Source organism: Ambystoma mexicanum, chromosome 8, assembly GCF_040938575.1.
Source record: "Ambystoma mexicanum isolate Mex_15411 chromosome 8, UKY_AmexF1_1, whole genome shotgun sequence".
Lineage (NCBI taxonomy): Eukaryota > Metazoa > Chordata > Amphibia > Caudata > Ambystomatidae > Ambystoma > Ambystoma mexicanum.
The window spans coordinates 888,281,392-888,300,861 of record NC_090929.1 but is presented as its reverse complement, the minus strand read 5'-3'; positions in this window follow the sequence as shown (position 1 = coordinate 888,300,861).

Below are 19,470 nucleotides of genomic sequence, written 5' to 3'. Positions count from 1 at the left end.
AGAAGAGTGCAAGTCTATGTTGAATCAGTTTGCCTCTCTGTTCTCGCTCTCACCAGGCTTGACCCCTTGGGGCCAGCACGAGATACTCACTGGTGACTGTCTGCCTGTCAAAAGCAGAGGATATCGCATGTCAGAAAACGTAAGAACCCACATCAAAGGTGAGGTCAGCAAGATGCTTGATCTCGGGGTAATAGAGCCCTCTACTAGTCCATGGTCTAGCCCAGTTGTGTTAGTACCAAAGGCCGGATCTAAAGAACTTAGATTCTGCGTGGATTATAGAGCTCTTAACGCAGTCACCACGACTGATGCCCACCCTTTGCCAAGAACAGATGAGTTGGTGGATAAACTTGGCGCCGCCAAGTTCCTCAGCACATTTGACTTGACGTCAGGCTATTGGCAAATAGCCCTGACCAACCATGCCAAGGAGAAAACTGCATTTTCTATCCCCGTTGGTTTATACCAATTTACGGTAATGCCTTTCGGACTAAAAAATGCACCTGCTACGTTTCAACGGATGGTAAACCAGGTTCTAACCGGGATGGAGGACTTCTGCATGGCATACTTGGATGACATAGCAGTGTTCAGCAATTCCTGGGACAAGCATGTAACCCACCTAAGAGATGTTTTGCAGGCTCTTAGACGAGCCAATCTGACCATAAAGGCGAGTAAATGCCAAATTGGACAGAGTAAGGTAGTCTACCTTGGGCATGAGGTAGGCGGTGGCGAAATAAGGCCTTTGCTCAGTAAGATTGAAGCTGGGTAAAATTGGACAACACCGACTACTCAGACTCAGGTGAGAGCCTTCCTAGGCCTCACCGGGTATTACAGGAATTTCATAGAGAACTATGGGACCATAGCTTCTCCACTGAATGTCATCTCCTCGCCCAAATTCCCTAAAAAGGTTAAATGGAACGAGGAGTGCAATCAGGCTTTTGAAAACCTGAAAAAGGCTCTTTGCCAAACCCCAGTACTCAGAGCTCCTGATTACCGCCAACACTTCATTGTGCAGACAGACGCTTCCAATGTAGGGATAGGTGCCGTACTCAGTCAACTGGATGGGAAAGGTAGGGAGCACCCCGTTTGCTACATCAGCCGCAAGCTGAAGGATCCTGAAACAAGGTGGGCAACAATCGAAAGAGAATGCTTTGCTATCGTGTGGGCTCTGAAGAAGTTTAGACCGTACTTGTATGGTTCTACTTTTGTTATTCAGACTGACCACCAACCCTTGAGATGGTTAATGCAAATGAAAGGGGAAAACCCAAAACTACTGAGATGGTCGATCTGCCTGCAAGGGTTCGATTTCACCATTGAGCACAGGTCAGGGTGTCACCACCAAAATGCTGATGGTCTCTCTAGGATGTATATCATCGACTAGAGGTATAAGATTCATCCAGGAGTGGATTAAATCCTCCTGTCCCTTAGTCTGGGGGGGGCGAGTGTTAGGGAGAATTCTCTGTTTAGGCTGAATTTCCTAACCTAATGAGTCCCCCAGCAGCTTTGCTGGATTTCTGGAGTTTGTTTTTCCCATCCTGCCAAGAGTGTGACCCTTTTCCTCTCACTCTTGGACATGTATGTGTGTAATTCCTTTGAGATGTCAATGTGTTCGATGGGCTATGGGGTCTTTTACTCCATAGGGTCTCATAAGTTTTTCTATGTGTGTCACTCTGCACCCTACGTGTCGTGACACGGGGGCGCCCTAGCGGTTCCCCCCACCATAGACTCCATACCCGGGGACTGACTACTGTCTCCCCGGGCATGTAAAGTCACCATTGGCTTTACTAGACCTAAATTTACTAACAGAACTAGTACCAACCATCTTATTGTGGACGTGCTAGTAGGGGTAATACGATTACTCCTGGATCTGTTACTCGAGGGGGCACTGTCCCGTCCCTCCTCGTCGAGTTTTGGCTGGTGGCAGTGGAAACTACTTGTTATGTTCGACCCCGAGCATAACCCTATGGGATCCGTCCCATTGTTGAAGATTGATACTGTTTTTCGTTAATCTCCAACGTACCACCGATCTACTTATCTTAAATAGGTTTATCGAGTGGTATTTTCTGCCAGAACTCGGGTTGTAAAATGGCGTCTGTGTTTTTCTCTGTGACTCCTAAACCAAAGGTTGAGCCCTTTGTTCCACTTTTGGCGGGCCTCTGGACAGAGACCCGCGAAGGTGGCGCCATTCTGTCTGGGTTACCTCAGGGGTGTGGGAGGGGGTTTAGACACCCTGGACCGAGTTGCCTTGCCAACTCAGGTCGCACTCTGAAGTGATTGGCCCAGGTGGTGAGCCTTCCCGCTCACCACTTAGCATGTGTTGATTGACAAGCTAGGCTGAATGAATGGGGGACGTCTGCATAAAAGCAGGGCCTTTGGGATTGGATCTTCAGGAAGTCGCCACTGGACCTAAAGAATCCGACGAGGGTAACGCTGAATCGACCTGCACGACGACACCTCCGGTGGAGCCCTGCGGAATCGTCTCACAATCTCCCGACGACAGAAGAGATCTCCCTGCCGGAGAGGCTCTTTCCCTGGCTGGTGGGAACAACCAGTCTTCTTCTTCTTTGTGCTTTTTGGTCGCCCAGGGCGCAGTGGTCGAATTGCCCGTGCAGAGCACCCGGCAACCGGATAGCCACTACTCCTGCACCGTGATCGAAAGGTGGGGCCTTGTGACGGAGCACTCCGCGGCTGGTTTCTTCCCTGGTGGTGCACCGGACCTCTTCTCTTCGACGACGAGAGCATCTCTTCTCTTGGCCAAGACCCGTCGTGCATCCACCACCAGGAACAACTGCCCCCGTCGGAGCTGTCTTCCACAACAAGGTACCGTAACCGCCTGGCTTCCCTTTTCGATCGGTTCGTGTGAGGTATCTGATTCCTCTCCGTTCCGTTGGGTTGCCTCCAAGCTTTATTCACTCTTTGTTCTGAACTGGTTCCACCTGTCGCTAACCAATTTGCTAAACGAGACTTGAATGCATCACCCGTAGAGACTTTCCAGGACATCGTGCCTTACCTCTCACCAAGTGGGCCTGGCCGCCGAACTGTATGATCTAGTGTGATTAATGCTTTCTTGCCTTGCATTTTTACCCGCTTCAGTACGAACCGTGTTGACTTCTTTACCTGCCTTTCTCTTCTCTCCCTTCCTCACTAAATATTCGAGTGTCATCTGGGTTGAGGTATACACCTCTGTCTGAAAATAAGTGGTGCCGTAGAACCTAGAGTTGTCGATAGTGTGTTTCGGGGGATTGAGCTTATTCCATTCTGCAGAGTAATTGTATTTTGAATTATTTGCCGTGATTCGCTTTAGTATTTTTCGTAGACGTTCTGTTATCAATAAATAACTTACTATCTTTATACTAAAGCCTGGTTGCGTGTTTACTCGTTTTGCTGCAGAGAATTACCCTATATTGTATGCTCCCTATACTGACCAACTTTTCTTGAGAGAAGTCTGACTGCTCAGCCACAGCTACCAATTGAATCTGTGTGGTACAGACTGCTACCAAGTGGGTTCATCGCAACACCTGTAGTCCTAAATCTTTTGCAGTGGTCCCAGAGGGAACTGCACAGGTTTCCGCCTAACAGCTAAGTGTTCCCTTTTGTTGTGAGGCCTCTCTGCTTCTTGTCGTGGGGTGACTGTGGCAGAGAGTATTTGAAAGTGCAGGGGCTCTGTTCTGTCGCAGGCATGTCACATACCACCCGCTCCTCAGACACACACAGCCCAGGATGCACAGGATGTTAGCTGCATTCTCTGCAGTAAGGTAAGGAGAGCGGAGGACTGTGCTTGATGTTTTCCCCTCTCTTGCTGGTATGGCCATCTTGACTCCTTCGACAGGCCGTTTCCTCGTGCTCTGTGTACACATCTTAATTGGAAATGATGGCAAGCACTTGGCAGTATGGGCTAGCCTTCCCTTTTTTGTTGTGAGGCCTCTCTGCTTCTTGTCGTGGGGTGACAGGGGCAGAGAGTCTTTGAAAGTGTGGGGGGTCTGTTCTGTCACAGGCATGTCACATACCACCCGCTCCTCAGACACACACACACAGCCCAGGATGCACCGGATGTTGGCTGCATTCTTTGCGTGCAGCCTGTGAAAACAGCGTGGATTTGGACACGTCTGCAAGCGGCCGGAAGGGTACCGGCCTGGCATAGTCTACACTTCGGGTTCGAGTCTCAGCGGTGCTGACTCGGCCCTTCATCCTTCCTAGACCGACGCATTGGAACGATTTAGAGCATGCGGCTACCAGCTACTGGATACAGGGCTCAAGCCACCTCTCAGTTATGTGGCGAGTTAGTGGTGTGTTTGGGTCTGTGCTAGCTATGGACGCAGACTCCTTGTCCTGTCCTCTTCCTCTGAACTGCACAAGGGAAGGTCAAAGGAGATGATTTTCTTTTCCGTTATCCGGCATGGAATTATAGAAAATGCATCATGGAAGTAATGGCCATGCAGAGGGTTTCCAGTGTCTCTTCTTTGAGGGCCTAGGTCCTCCGGTGCCGACGTGTTGCTTTCACGCCTCCTCTCAGACTTGTGGGAAGTGATATGGCACATGGTGGCACATGTCTGTGCTTAGAGGGGTTCTCAGAGCCCCCGGTGCCGGTGGAGGGGGATGTCACTTCAGTGGGTTTTTCCAGTGTGGGCATACCCCAGGGGGGGTTTGCCTTTGATGTCTGCTATCCGGGATGGATTGCTTTGCCCCGCTTTGTGACAGTACTCTGCCCTTTTGATACCAGCCTGGTGGCTCCTTTGTCAGCTGAGGGGGCCATGGCCTGCTGGACTTCTGGGCTGTCCTGGATCTTCCTTTTGATAAGTCGGATCTTTTTGTGGGCTGATAAGCATGCTGTTATATTGTGGCGCAGGCCTACTTCAACGCCCTGTGATTTTCCTCTGGGGCAAGTCCAGTGACTGGCGGTTTTCCCTGGCTCCTCGTCTCTATCTTCTCGGAGGTGCATGGGACCGGTGGGGTTCGGATTCCTTGGTAATGGGCTCCTTCCGGAGTGGGGTATCAGTTGCCGTTCCTGTCTCCTCCTGTCCAAGTTTGCATGGTTAGGACTTTGGTACCCAGCTCACGGTCCAAGTAGTGGGCCATGGGATCCATTCTCTCCGAATGGTGGTTATGGGTTACCGTCTGTTCAGGGTCACGTTTTCTACTTGCGGGTGTTCCTGGTCCCTATGCCTTCTAGGATGTGTCACCTGCTTATGGGTCAAAGGCCCTGCACTGCTTCTCCGGACAGAACGCTTCAACGTGGGGGCTTTGCGGAACGTACTCTGAATGTTGTGCAGGGAGGGCGCTTGCTGGCTGTTCTGGGCTGGGTTCTCAGAAGGCAGTATGTCTCGGCTCACCTGTTGCTGAAGTTATGGGGCACGTGGCGTCTTGCGTGCTTTCCAGTTTCTTGAGCCCATCTTCAGTTACGTCCCCTGGTGTCTTATACTCTCTCCCACTGGCTCCCGACGTCTCGGCTTTCGTAGTTTTGTTTTCAGTGTCCCCAGCGCTGCAAATCTCCCTGCTATGGTGGCGGGGGTTTTCAGGTCTACAGGCTAAGGTGTGCATGGTCCTTCCTCCTGTGGCCTCTCTTACTACCGACACCAGCAGAATGGGTTGGGGGGGTCTACATTGGGGGTCCTCTCAGCTCAAGGGTTGTGAGATCTGGGGAGAGCCAGTGATCATCCAATTGGCAAGAGATGTGCCATTATCCAAGCTCTGGTGTACTTTGAGGAGTTGCAGGATGGTCAGCGGTTTTGGTCCGATCGGACAATACGACGGCCTTGGCATATGTCAACTGCAAAAGGGGTTCCGGCCGCTCCTTGAATGCTCTGGCAGCGCTGATAGGCACCTGGGAGGAATCTCATCTGGTGTCTCTGGTGGCCTTACGTATCAGAGGGGTGGACTATGTTCAAGCGGATCTTCTCAGTTGCCGGTTTTCACTCCTCTGCGGAACTGGTCCTGTTGGCCCAGGTCTTTGCGGTGACCTGTGTCAGATTAGGGTCCCCGGTTCTAGACCTGTTTACATCCCCGGCCTCAGCAGAAGATTCCCCTCTTCTGCTCTCGGTTTCAGGTCGAGGGGATTAGGGGATGGACGCCCTCTCTGTACAGTGGCCTTGGGGTTTTCCTTTTTGTCTTTCCGCCTATTCCCCTTCTGCCCCGGGTGGTTTGGCGCATCAGAGTGTCCAGGGTGACTCTGTTGTTGTTAGCTCCGTTCTGGTCCCGCCGGAGTTGGCTCCCCTCTCTGTTGGAGCTTCGATCCTAGGAACCTTGGCTGGTTCAGAGGTGGCTGTGTCCTCTTCAAGGGGATCTGCGGTTGGAAGTCCACCGGATGCAATGGGCAGTGTGGCTATTGCTCAGTCTAGGTTGATATCTCAGGGGTTCTCAGATCCTGTAGTTGACTCCATAATGGATGCTCTTAGACCCTCCACTCTGAAGGTGTTCGGCAGGCATTGGGGCCATTTCCGAGACTGGTATGGGCAGTCTGGGATCCCTCCCTTGCGTTCTGGCCTCACTGCTATCCTTCGATTCCTCCAGGAGGGGTTTTGACAGGGGCCTGGCAGTTCGCTCTCAGTGGGCCTCCGTGTAATTCCTTTTGGGGGACTCCGATAGTCACTTGGATGGAGAGATGTTGGTGGGGAAGTTGCTCCAGGGTTTTTCTTCTTCCCGTCCTTGTGCTGATAAAGGGCTTCCCCCTTGGGATCTCCCTCTTGTATTACGGTTCCCTCAAGGTCCTCCTTTTGAGCCCATTTCCGAGATTGATATCAAACATCTTACACTGAAATCTAGGCTTAGGTAGTTTGGGGCTCTCTTATGTCACCCTCCTTTCCTGAGGGTGCTGCCAGACTCGTGGGAACTGAGGTGTGGTCCGAAGTTCCTCCCTTAAGTTGTATCTCGGTTTTCACACCTCTCAGGATATGGTTCTCCCTGACTTCTTTCATGATCCGAGTATGCCTGAAGATGTGGCTTGGCTTAACATTATGTCCAGCGGGACGTGTTGGAGTATTTGGCTAGGTTTCTTTTTTCCACCATAGTCTTCTGATTGCTTGTGGTCCGGCTGGGGCTGGGCATAACGCATCTGTGGTTTCCATTTTCCGGTGGTTCCGGGTTGTGATCTCCAGGGCCTATGTGGCTTCTGGCCGGCCTGTGCCTGCGCATGATCAGGGGCGGTCCGCCAGGGGTTTGGCGGCTTCCTGGGCCGATGCAAGGAGGGGTTTCTCTGCAAGAGATTTGTATGGCTGCCGCCTTGGCTGGTCTAGGCATTTTCATCAACCGCTATAGGTTGAGTTTCTCCCACTTGGGGGTTGGTTCCTTCGTGGTTGGAGTTTTGTCTGTGGGGATGTGGATTAATAGTTATTGTGGGTCTGTTTTGCGGCACTGTTTTTGGCTCTGTGTCTCATTGGGACCTTTTCCCCGTTGCTGCTTTGGTATACCTCATGAGGTAAGTACTGGGACGAGGGAGAGTGGACCTGGAGGTAATGCTATGATTACTTACCGGTAATCTTCATTACTCCTAGTCCTACTCTTCCTCATCACAGTACTGACGACCCTCCTAACCCTCTCTGCAGGGAAGGTCCCATGCTCCGGCTTGGTAACATGAAACTGAGTGACGTGGATGTGGGGGAGGAGTTATAGGAATTTAAAGAAATAGAAGAAGGTCCTGTGTCGGAGGCAGGGGCCTCATGAGGTAAGTATGGTGACGAGGATGAGTAGGACTAGGAGTAATGAAGATTATCGGTAAGTAATCAGAGCATTTATCACCGGCTGACAGGTCTGCAGGGCAGGGAATGGCCAGGAGGGACCCGCGGCCTCTGCTCCACTCTTGGGGGAATGTGCACATGCTGGTGGGGGTTGCATTGAACAGTTTTGCAGGTGAGGTAAGGAAGCAGCGCACACGTGAAAATGCCGCACAGGACTGGCCATTCCAGAGTATGATGATGGACTGTGAAACACATTCATTATCTTCCAAATAGGGACTTGGCATATTGACCGAAACTGTTCAACATTATGACTGATGCAGTATCCCATGTTTATGTTAGTTGCTGTAAGAGAAGGACCCCGTCCTCTCTCTATGTCGAGCGACGACGCTCGCGCTGGTAGGCGGGGCAACCGTCAAATGCCAGGACAGTTGAGCTGTGAAATTAAAGGAGCTTAGACCCACGCAACCGGTCTCCGTGCTTTTATTTACGCCATACATGTTTGCCTCATCATCTTGCTTGAATATAACTGGCTTGGGCCTAATTCACATAAGCGTTTTATTATGTAAAACGCTCTGTGAATTAGGCCCTTTAGTCCTTGTCTTGCGTGCCAAATCTGATATAAAACTGGCACAGCTGCAGTCCTACTACTCGGGCTCATAGTAGGGATACATTCCCCTGCACCTCCCCCCACCCCAGCCAACCAAAGAAGTTAAGGGATCAAAGAATATAGTTGTCGCTGCCTCCCTTCGCCCCGGTCCCACCCAATAGCGTGATATGCTGCCCTGGCAGAGAGAACAATGATAATAACATGGCCAACTTCACTGAAGGTCCCTTCGCTCTTTGTTCAACCTGGAATCTGAACAATAAACAAGTGGCACTTCAAGGGCAACATTAGCAGTTCGCACTGAAGGGACTTGTGTTCTAGCATAGGCACAAGACGCGTTTTGATGACGGCAGCCGCAAAGAAGGTATATGGGCTGTAGTTAACATAGATGCAGGCATACAGGTGCTTATGCATGGATTCATGAAGCAGATGCACTAGAAAGTATACCATTGGATAGAAAGAGGATACAGAGGTGTAGTTACAAGGAAGGTCCACTTATCCTAATATGTATTTGTTTTGCCAATGAGGTGTTTGAAGAGTGTACCCTGAAATATATTTCACTTTTATGGACTGACAATTATGAAAAATGTAGGGGCTGGTAATGCAAGTTGGGCACTATGAGATTGCATGTTCTGCCCAAGATCACAAACTTTGTTTAAGTGGTGAAGCAGCGATGTAAACCCTGTCTGCAGTTTCAGTACTTGACCACATTGGTTCTCAATTCTTCATGCAGCAATGTGCAGGTCTTCGTGAATATTTGAATTTTAAATACTAAAACAATACAATTGTGTGAACCTCTCTTGGAAAGCCCACAAATTATTTGAAAAACGAATGAAAAAAATGTAATATATAAAATACCATGTTTTTAACGTTGCCGGTACTTTACGTATGCTATGCATCACAAACCATGCACTCCCGTTCCGTGCACTGTTAATTTCAGCAGATGGGCTAAATCAGCAAAAGAGCTGATGTGCAAGGCATGTTGGGAGAGCGGGTCGCAACTCCCTCCTTAATCCAGTAACCCCATCAGTTTAAAGCCTATTAAAGCATGTCCAGAGGACAACAAAGAGAACCATAGAGGCCGACTTGGGTTAGTTAACGTAAAGTTGATAATGTAGTCGCAGAAACAAAGAGCGCGATTCTGATGCCCTGGACTGGAGCTAAGCTGGAAGAGGAGGGAAGGCTGGTCGGCCCGGGGCGGGGTCTCAAACAGAGAGGAGGCGGCCGTGAAAGGCTGGCACGCTTCTCTTAATCATCTAGCCCTGCCTAAGCCTGCTAAATAATACCATTCGTTTTCGGGAGCTCAAACAAGGGCCTTCAATGGCAGCCTACAGATTTTTTCTGGCCACACAGAGCCCCATCGATTGTTCACTTTGGCAGAAAGTTGTCGTTTGGGAAGTAGGAGTCGTCGAACAGTGACACTGAAAAGCCGCTGGGTGGCTGTCACTTCCGGGAACGGCATCCCGTCGCTACTTGCCTATTTGCAACACGAATGAAACGTGTGTCAGCTTTGCCCACAGGAAGCGACCAACAAGTGTCAATCGGGCGTAGTTCAGCAAAGAAATGCTTTCACTTTCCCGAATATAACCCATATGCTGCAGCGTGGAGACTGTCCACAGACCTGTCTGTGTTTCATGGACAGACAGTGTCAGCCTAAGGCAGGAAATAGGTACGGAAACTGAAAGAAAATGGACGAGTATGAGAATCGTGACTGCCTGACAAACTGTGTAGTGGGGTGCGCATTTTTGGGGATACAATGTGGCAAGTGGGAATTTCTAAATGTTTATAGGGCAAGCAACATCCGTAAAAACTACCATCTGCATAGTTTACTAAGTCATCAGACTAAGCTAGCCTAGCCGGTCCTCAGTGCACCATTCAATCATCAAACACAGACATGCGCTGGAGCAATTCAGGAGAGGCCAATGAGAACCGCAGATCTGCACATGCTGCATTTGACCTGTTTCAAAAATCTTTAAGATGGAGCAAATGGAGATGCCTGGTCCCTGGATCATTTTTTGAGATTCCCATTAGCAGGTCTTGTTGGTATCGTTTTGGACATCTCTTGATTTGCTCCAGGTTTCTGCTTTGTGAATCCGTTTTAAGGTAGGAAGTGCAAAACTGAGATGCTGAGGGCCCTCTTGTGCCCTGCACATCTTTGAGAATATGTGGGAACCTGAGAAACGACAGGAAGATGACTGGACTAGTTGCACGGCCCACCCCGAAGGGCGTGGCATACCTAGGGAAGCTAAAGATATTTGTACCGCGCACCGTCACCAACGGCGTTGATCCCCAGGCGGTCTGGCAGATCTGCAAACGAGAAGGTGGGATAGGTTAGTAGGGTGAAAAAGGGAGTAGGATAGTGCGAGGAGTGGTGTTCTGTTGGCAGCTTCAACTCGGTATACACCGTGTGCTGAGCTTTTGGTGCGAGTATCGGAGCAATGTCAGTCCTCGTGTGCTGTTGGTGCAGTTTATGTGTTGTAGCAGTGTGGTGAAGTGCATGCGGCTTGCGGTGCGAGAGGTGGTTGTGTTAGTTTTGAGCGAGATAAGTATGTAGAAAGTTTTGAGGTTTTTTTTGGTCAGTGGGTTATATGATTTGCTGCTAATCACAGTATTGCTGAATACCTTGGTTTCGGGAATCCTGCCTGGTGTGAAAATGGCTAGACTTGAGAGTCCCGTATAATGGGGGAGAGGCACACGCCAAACCGAGCAAGTGAGTATAGTATCTTCCTTCACTGGATTTGAGAAACAGTTGAATAATTCAGTACAGTCCTAAACACAGCTAAAATCAAGAGTCCTGCAAAGGGAGAGAGCGAGACTCACGCCTGACAAAGATTTCAGTTTTGGCGCAGCGCATTCCCTGTTGTATTGTAATGAACTACGTCTACTGTTGTAAAGTTAAGATGAACATTTATAGTGTGATCAATGTTCAAAAAGGGAGAACTATTTTCTAACCAGTTTGGTGCCTACAGATAAGCTGATGAAAAACAACATTCCATGTAACAAACTTACAACCCTTTTTTTTCAATCAATTGTTTGCACCATAGTTGATTGAATTAAAGTCATCAGCATATGGTGCTTTTAAAATGCTGCTTGCTGAGGGACATGGGATTTGGTTGTATCTGCGTCCCTCAATTACTTTAGTTCTTAATCACTCTTACTTTACATGCCTACATCAATGGATCCAGGACCAGCGCAAATTTGTGCTTCTCTAAGTGAGGTTGGTTTTTATTTTTGTTCAGTTTTATAAAGTTCTAACATGTTGCCTTTGGGCTGCTTCTGAGCATTTTGAAACATTGGAACAAGCTGCAATGTTCGAAAAAGGCAAGGTTCACACTGTTCCAGTAATTCACCACTGCAACTCTGCTGGGGCCCTCTGATGTAGGCCACTGAGATTAAAAAAAGCTGTAATTGTCCTCAAAAACTTTGTATGTGGGATAGTTGGGTAATCCTGGGGACGCTTTAAGTTTAAATTTGGAAAGTTCTACCTGAGTTCACTGCCCCGTGTCTGCTCCTTCAAATCCTCCCTAAACCAGAAGTTTGCTTAAGGGGGTGCACCAGCGTTTGCGAATACAAGGTCACCATTAGGCAACTGCTATGCAATATTAGAAATCTTCACTCACTCCCTTTGTGCCTGCCCAATTTCTCTACTCTAATGTCGATTTTTACTGAATCCTAGCATGACTCTCATCACAGACATGGTCCCTAGTCATTCTCTCACAGTCTTTTATTTTGTAGGCTACACGTCATAACTGCCCAAGTGAAACCCCTTAAGACACAATGGCAGAGTGACTCTGATTGGCTGAGACCCAGTCCAGTGTATATGTCTGGTCCTGTCAGTAAGATCCACCAGATCTTTAAATATCAAGTTTCCACTGCCACTGTAGTGGCTGTGCCATAATTTACCAGAACTGACCCACTCCTTCCAATTAGAGCCCCATAGCCCCTCCTGGGACCCTCCAGCCTGATGCCTGCATCCACAGCCCTCACAAAGAGCAACAAGGCCAAATCTTCAAAGATGGCCGCCGCTGAGAATTTACAGAAGCCAGCGACCTTGACTGGCCTTGCCTGGGTAAAAGCTCTTCATATGCAGGAAGTGCGGCATAGCCGGCCGAGAAGCAAGGCCGATATTTAAGGCAATGGTCGGTCTCTGCCGGTCCATTAGCCCCTCATGAAACCCCCCAGCCTGATGCCTGCATCCACAGCCCCCACAAAGCGCAACAAGGCCAAATATTCAAAGATGGCCGCCACTGCGAATCTACAGAAGCCAGCGACCTTGCCTGGCCCTGCCCTGCGCCCTGATTGGGTAAAAAGCTCCTCATATGCAGGAAGTACATCTGAGCCAGATGGCGGAGCTGGCCGAGAAGCAAGGCCTATATTTAAGGCCATGGTCGGTCTCTGCCGGTCCACTAGCCCCTGAGCCCCTCCTGCGACCCTCCAGTCCCTCCTGGAATCCTGCAGCCTGCTGCCTGCATCCACAGCACTCACAAAGGGCAACAAGGCCAAATCTTCAAAGATGGTTGCTGCTGGTAATCTACAGAAGCCAGCGACCTTGCCTGGCCCTGCCCTGTGCCCTGATTGGGTAAAAAGCTCCTCATATTCAGGAAGTACGTCTGAGCCAGATGGCAGAGGCGGCCGAGAACCAAGACTGATATTTAAGGCTAAGGTCCGTTTCTGCCTAGCGACGCCGCACAATTCTGATTGACCAACTCCTGGCACCATGCAGCCTGTCTGGACCACTGCCACCTGCAAGTACCGCAAAGGTACGCCGTGTCGTGTTTTCCGCACGAAAATGCCTCTCTTACCTAACATCATGCCCAGTGCCACAGTCATCCGCCACTCAGAGGCTATTAACATACCCCTGCCGTCACCCACCCCCTTCCTCATGCCTCTTCATACCACTCCAAGGGAGGTGAGAGCCCTGCCCGCACTACGCAAACCAATGGCAAATCTAGAGCCCACCACGACGTCACTTAACAAGCACTTAAGAAAAGGCTGGCTAACCACACTGGGATGCAGAAGTGTCACCCTGCTACTGGGAATTGCCCGCTCCTCTACCTGCACACCTTCTAACATTTGTAGAAATAGCCATCTGCGATCGGGAACCAAACAAGACAAACACAGTGCTGAACGAAGCATGGTCCTGATTACGGCCACTCCTAGCAATGGACCCTCAGAAGGAATATTTGCTCATACGACTACTGATGACTATGCCACCTCCAAGGAACAACCTATCCACCCTTACTCTACCCACCTACTAGCGACCAATACTTCTTGATTTGAGCCTGAAAACACAGCAGTAATACAGGACATCACCTCTGTGCTCAACCACTTTGAAGCCTTTGCTACCACTTACCTTATACCTAATCATTCTGCCCTCTTGAGTTATGAAACCATGCCTATGTACACATCGACCCACAATGTACTTAATCATGTATCTAATTGTTCTGCCCTCTAGAGTGATAACACCATGCCTATGCAAGCCCTTTCCACCTTGAAGACACAAGGGCACCCACGGATCCATTTACCCCTGCTTGCCACATCGGATCCGTTTACCCTTGCCTGCCACTGCTGGCCACTATCCAGGTGTCAACAGGCAGAGCTCCATGGGCCCTAAATTGGAGTTCGCCTAAAAAAATGGCGGCCGTGACGCAGCGCCACAACGAGGCTTTGTTTGCCCGTTGCTATGTTACCGAGGCCTTCATAATCCAGCCAGAACCGCCGGCAGGCGGAAGCGCCGACCTGCGGCAAAGGCCAAGAAAAGGTCCTGTTTGCCCCCTTCTGCCCAACAGACACTCATTCAGGTGAGGAGAGCAGGAGCCCCCACCACACCACCCCCAGAAGCACTCACTTTGTCAGAAGCAGCACGCTTCACTCCCTGTGTCCATGATCGCCGAGGGCTGCTGCAAGCCCTTGCCACCTTGAAGACACGAGGGCACCCATGGATTCATTTACCCCTGCATGCCACAACAGATCCATTTTACCCTTGCCTGCCACTGCTGCCCACTATCCAGGTGGCACCAGGCAGAGCTCCATGTGCCCTAAATTGGAGTTCGCCTAAAAAAATAAAATAAAATGGTGGGCGTGACGCATCGCCACAGTGAGGCTTTGTCTGCCGGTTGCTAGGCTACCGAGGCCTTCATAATCCAGTCAGAACCGCCGGTAGGCTGAAGCGCGGCCTGTGGCAAAGGCCAAGAAAAGGCCCTGTTTGCCCATGTTCACCATGGGGCGCCTGAATCCCGCTCCCTTTGTACACACACCAATAACTAACTCTCTGTTCCGTGCTCAGCCGCAGGACACCTTTGCAGCCCATCCCTCAAGAGACTCCTCTCACCCCGCCAAGACTCGCCATGCTCGCTCTCTAGAGTGCAATCAACAACTACTAGTAAGTCAATGGCCATAGTATTCTAACCCAATCTGATATGCTGAACCTGCCCAGCCCCACCGAACCACATACACCCAGAGTCCCAATGCCTGAATATTGAACCCTGCCTACCTTAGTGCCCCATTGCAAAAATTGCACCTTGTCTGCCTTAATGTCCCCTTGTTGAATGCTGCATTTTGTCTGCCCCAGTGCCCCATTGTTGGAAGCTGCATTATGCCTGCCTAGTGCCCCACTGTGGAAAATTGTACCTGGTCTGCCTTAATGCCACATTGTTGAAAGTTGCATTTTGCCGGGCCTCAGCGCCCCTTTGTTGAGAACTGTATTTTGCTTGCCTTAGAGCACCACTATTGAAAAGTGCTTTATGCTTGCCATAGTGTTAAGATCACACATCGGTCATCTGTCTGATCTCAAAGCAAACCAGCCTACTGCATTATAAGTGAACTAGCCTATTGCATTATAAGTGAACTACCCTACTGCATTTGAACTAGCCTACTGCATTATAAGTGAACTAGCCTTCTGCATTATAAATGAACTAGCCTACTGCGTTGTAAGTAAACTAGCCTACTGCGTTGTAAGTGAACTAACCCACTGTACGCCTAATGAACTAGCCTTGGTACTTGAACGTGCCCTCCCATTGTTCCTAGATCCATTTTACGACATATGTGCGAGACTATAATACTCCACGTCCATAGTGCATTAACTGCTCTGCACCGAACTGAGCTAGCCTCTGCTCAAACTAGCACTCTGAGACGTCCCGCTTATATGGCCTGCCTTTCCAGTATCACCCTAACTATGGCAACTGTCCTCCCACTTTTCAACACATTCTTACCACCTGACGTTCCTCCTCCATTGCAACCATATTCTTTGTTGCAGTCACCACAACTATGGAGAGTGCTCAGATCGCAACAATTGCAAAACAGACTCCCTACCTAATTCCACCCTCAGCCCTGCTGAATGGATCCATCTCTTTGCATCACCACCCACATCATGGACTCCCTGCCCAGTGAAGGCAAGGAACCTAAGACTATGCTCTCAGATCCCTCAACGTAGGACACCTCACAGGAGAGTCCACAAACCCGCCCTACCTAAGTCTACACTCACCAGTCCAACTCCTCGACCTTCCCACAACGCTTAAAGCACCTGAAACACCTAGCCCAGCTAAACAACCCATCATTAGAGACGCACTCATTAATGCCCGATCTCTGATTGCCCAGGCATTAGACATCGCTGACTTAATCTCTAGCAATGACGTACACTTCCTGGCAATTACGGAGACTTGGTTGCATCAGGTAGCAGGCCCAGAATTATCACTAGACATCGCAGATGGCTACTCAATAATAAGGGAACATAGAGAGAATAGCAAAGGAGGCCGAACAGCATTCATTGCTAAAACGTCCCTAGGCCTCAGAGCCTCCCCTGCTGCCAGCCCCACATCAACAGAGCTACTATCTCAATGGCTCACAGATTTATTTGAACCAGAAACCTTTTCTAAATTCTTTTCTATTGAAAGAGCGCACAGAGTGCCAACCGGCAAACCAGTGCCGGGTGCCCCTCCACGCACAATAATAGCCAAGCTCCTGAATTACAGGGATCGGGATGCACTGCTCCAACGAGCACGTGCCAAGGGCACAATAATGCCCAATGGCTCCAAAATCGCCTTCTTCCCTGATTACACGAGAGAGGTACAGAAAGCCAGGCAGTCATTTGACCAACTACAGAAGCAATTGCAAATGCTGGATGTCAAATATGGTTTGCTATTCCCGGCTCAACTCAAAATATATCACAAGGACACTAAGGTCCATTTCAGCGACCCCAAAGAAGCATGGCGATGGGCCGAGCAACATATCGACGGCGACTGGTAAACTCCCCGGAACAACAGAAACAGAACCCCAGCCCCAATTGGACAGGAGAATACTCCCAATACGACCACAACCACTGGATCCGGGACTCCCGGAAGGAGAACAAGAATAGGGTCTGCGGTGTCCACACAGGCATAGATGAATAATCCACGCAGGACTGCCTTGTTAAACGAGCACCATAGCCAGTACGACATACCGGTGGTCCAGACCAACAAAGAGTCCCCAACACTGGGCAGCCATGGATAGCTACGAGGGAGGCCCCCCCTTAAAGCCTTTCCTCCCCCACAAACCCCCTAACGGGGCAAACGATAGCTCGATCTCTACGGACGTGAACATCAGGTACCTAGGGAGAAAAAAAAAGTTAGTTAATGGTTAACAAGTTTACTGTCTGATTCTGACAGTGTTTTTTTGTTGTTGTATTGGGCGACAGATGCTTCAAGTTGGGTGGAGTATGGGGAGGGGGAACAAAGTTTTATTGTTTTGATTCACACCAGCTCCAACACATATGGCACACTAATCCCTCTACTAACAAGACGCATCATACCAACAAGTAAACATGTCCCTTCAAAAGGCCACTCCTCACGTGGACGTGACAGGTCCCTAGTCATGCTGTCAGAGTACACCGCAACCTTGGGTATTCAATATACATTGATGCAGCTTATGTATATTCCAGATGGCAGGAGTTCCCAATGAGAATAAAAATAGGACTATTGGAGTTATGACATGGAATGTGAATGGGCTCGGCAATAGCATCACAAGGCGCTTAGTCCTACAATTGCTGAATCGTCACTCTCCAGATGTGGTGTTCCTTACAGAAACACACCTAGCCGGTACAAACTGCACATTATTTAAACACACTCATTACTGACTAGCGATACATGCCGCTTTCACCATGGGTTCCAGTGGGGTTCTAATTCTAATACACAAAAGACTCCCCTTTACCCTTTCTATTGTTACACAGGATACGGGAGGTCGATTTGTATACTTAACGGGGACTCTCTGGGAACGCACCATAGCTATGTTCGCAGTTTACACGCCACCAAATCTATTAGCCCCCCTGACCAACGACATCACGCCCCTGATCACCAGAGACTCTACAGACCTCATGATAATTGGAGGAGACTTCAATGAAGTGATGAATGTAGACCTTGACCGAACACATGTACAAACTAGGAATCCAGACAAACGCACCAAACTTGCTACATTCACTGATGCTTTAGGGTTACAAGATGTGTGGAGAAAATTGCATCCCGACACAAACAAATACTTATACCACTCCAGAGCACATGCCTCGCTGTCAAGGCTAGATTATATCTTCTTACCATCAGTAAACATACACATAGCATGCGAGGCACAACTGCTCCCCAGATGCATATCAGATCACTCTCCCCTTATAATAGGGATCAAAACCAATAGACCGGTCCCCCCGCCCAGTTGGCGACTAAACAACTACTACTTATGATTCCCAGAACTGGTAGAACACATTCACAATGTTACAAAATCGTACCTTGAGATAAACACTGGCTCTGCAGACAGCCCGGGGACGCTATGGTAAGCATTCAAGACGGTGCTCAGAGGTGAAATCGTATCCTGGATCACAGCCCACAAAAAAAGCATCCAGAACCACAACATGAAGCCAAAGCAAAAGTACAAAGCGCTCAGGCTGCCCACCTGATCCTTGATCAACCAGAAACACATTGCGCATTACAACTAGCACAGAAACAATTACAACACATAGCTTTAGATAATGCCAAACAGGCACATATGGCAATGCGGGCAAAGGTGTACGAAACAGGAAATAAGGCAGGAAAGTTGCTGGCTTGGCTAGAACACAGAGACGTGGGCCTTGCCCAAGTTAGGAAGCTGACAACGGCAGACTCAGAGTCATTGGTGGCAGACCGAGATATAGCACAAGGCTTTGCAGCGTACTACGCTGAGTTGTATAGAGCACCATCCTCACAGCTTGAAACTGACATTCCGGCATAAGTTACCCTCCCCACCCTAAATGAGCAACAGTTCAATCTACTAGAAAAGGAAATCACAGAGGAGGAAATAACCCTAGCCATGTCAGAGCTCCAATCCGCTAAAGCCCCAGGTCCAAACGGTTTCCCCATCGAAGTATGGAGGAAGATAGGGGCAAATGTGATGACTCCACACTTATTACGATTGTTCCAGAACTCACACTCACAGGGATGCTTGCCCCCAGATCTAAGGAGAGCTACTATAATAGTACTGCTGAAAGCAGACAAACCACCTGATAAATGCATCTCCTACAGACCCATTTCCCTTATAAACAGCGAAGCTAAACTACTAGCAAAAGTGCTGGCCAATCGGCTACAACAGGTTATACACTCATTGATACATCCGGATCAGTGCAGATTTATGCTGCAGAGATCCACCAGACAGACTAAACACAGACTATAGACAGCGCTAGAAAAACAAACCGAGCTTTGAGGTCCCTTAGCCTTGCTTGCAATAGACTTTGAAAAGGCCTTTGACTCGGTCTAAATTATGCATCGTATGGGCATCGACCCGCAAATCATAAGCTGGGTTAAACTGCTATATAACTCCCCAGAGGCAGTAACAAAGGTGAATGGGCATGTATCGAATCCCTTTAGACTAGGAAAAGGAACAAGACCAGGCTGTCCCCTGTCGGCCTTAATCTTCGCGTTAGCAATCAAACCCCTGACAGTGCTATTAAGAACCACACAGACGTGGAGTGGCTTTAACTGGTCGGATGGCTGGGAAGACAAGGTGTCCTTGTATGCGGATGACCTGCTGATATATTTAAAAGACCCAGGAAAATCTTGCCCCACCATTACGCGTTTATTGAATAGATATAGTACTTTCAGTGGTCTCCATGTCAACTGGTCTAAGTCCATATTGTTTCCATTAGAGCAAGCAAAAAAATGGTGCCAGCTGACTGCCCCTACCGCGTAGAAAAAGAGCAATTTAGGTACT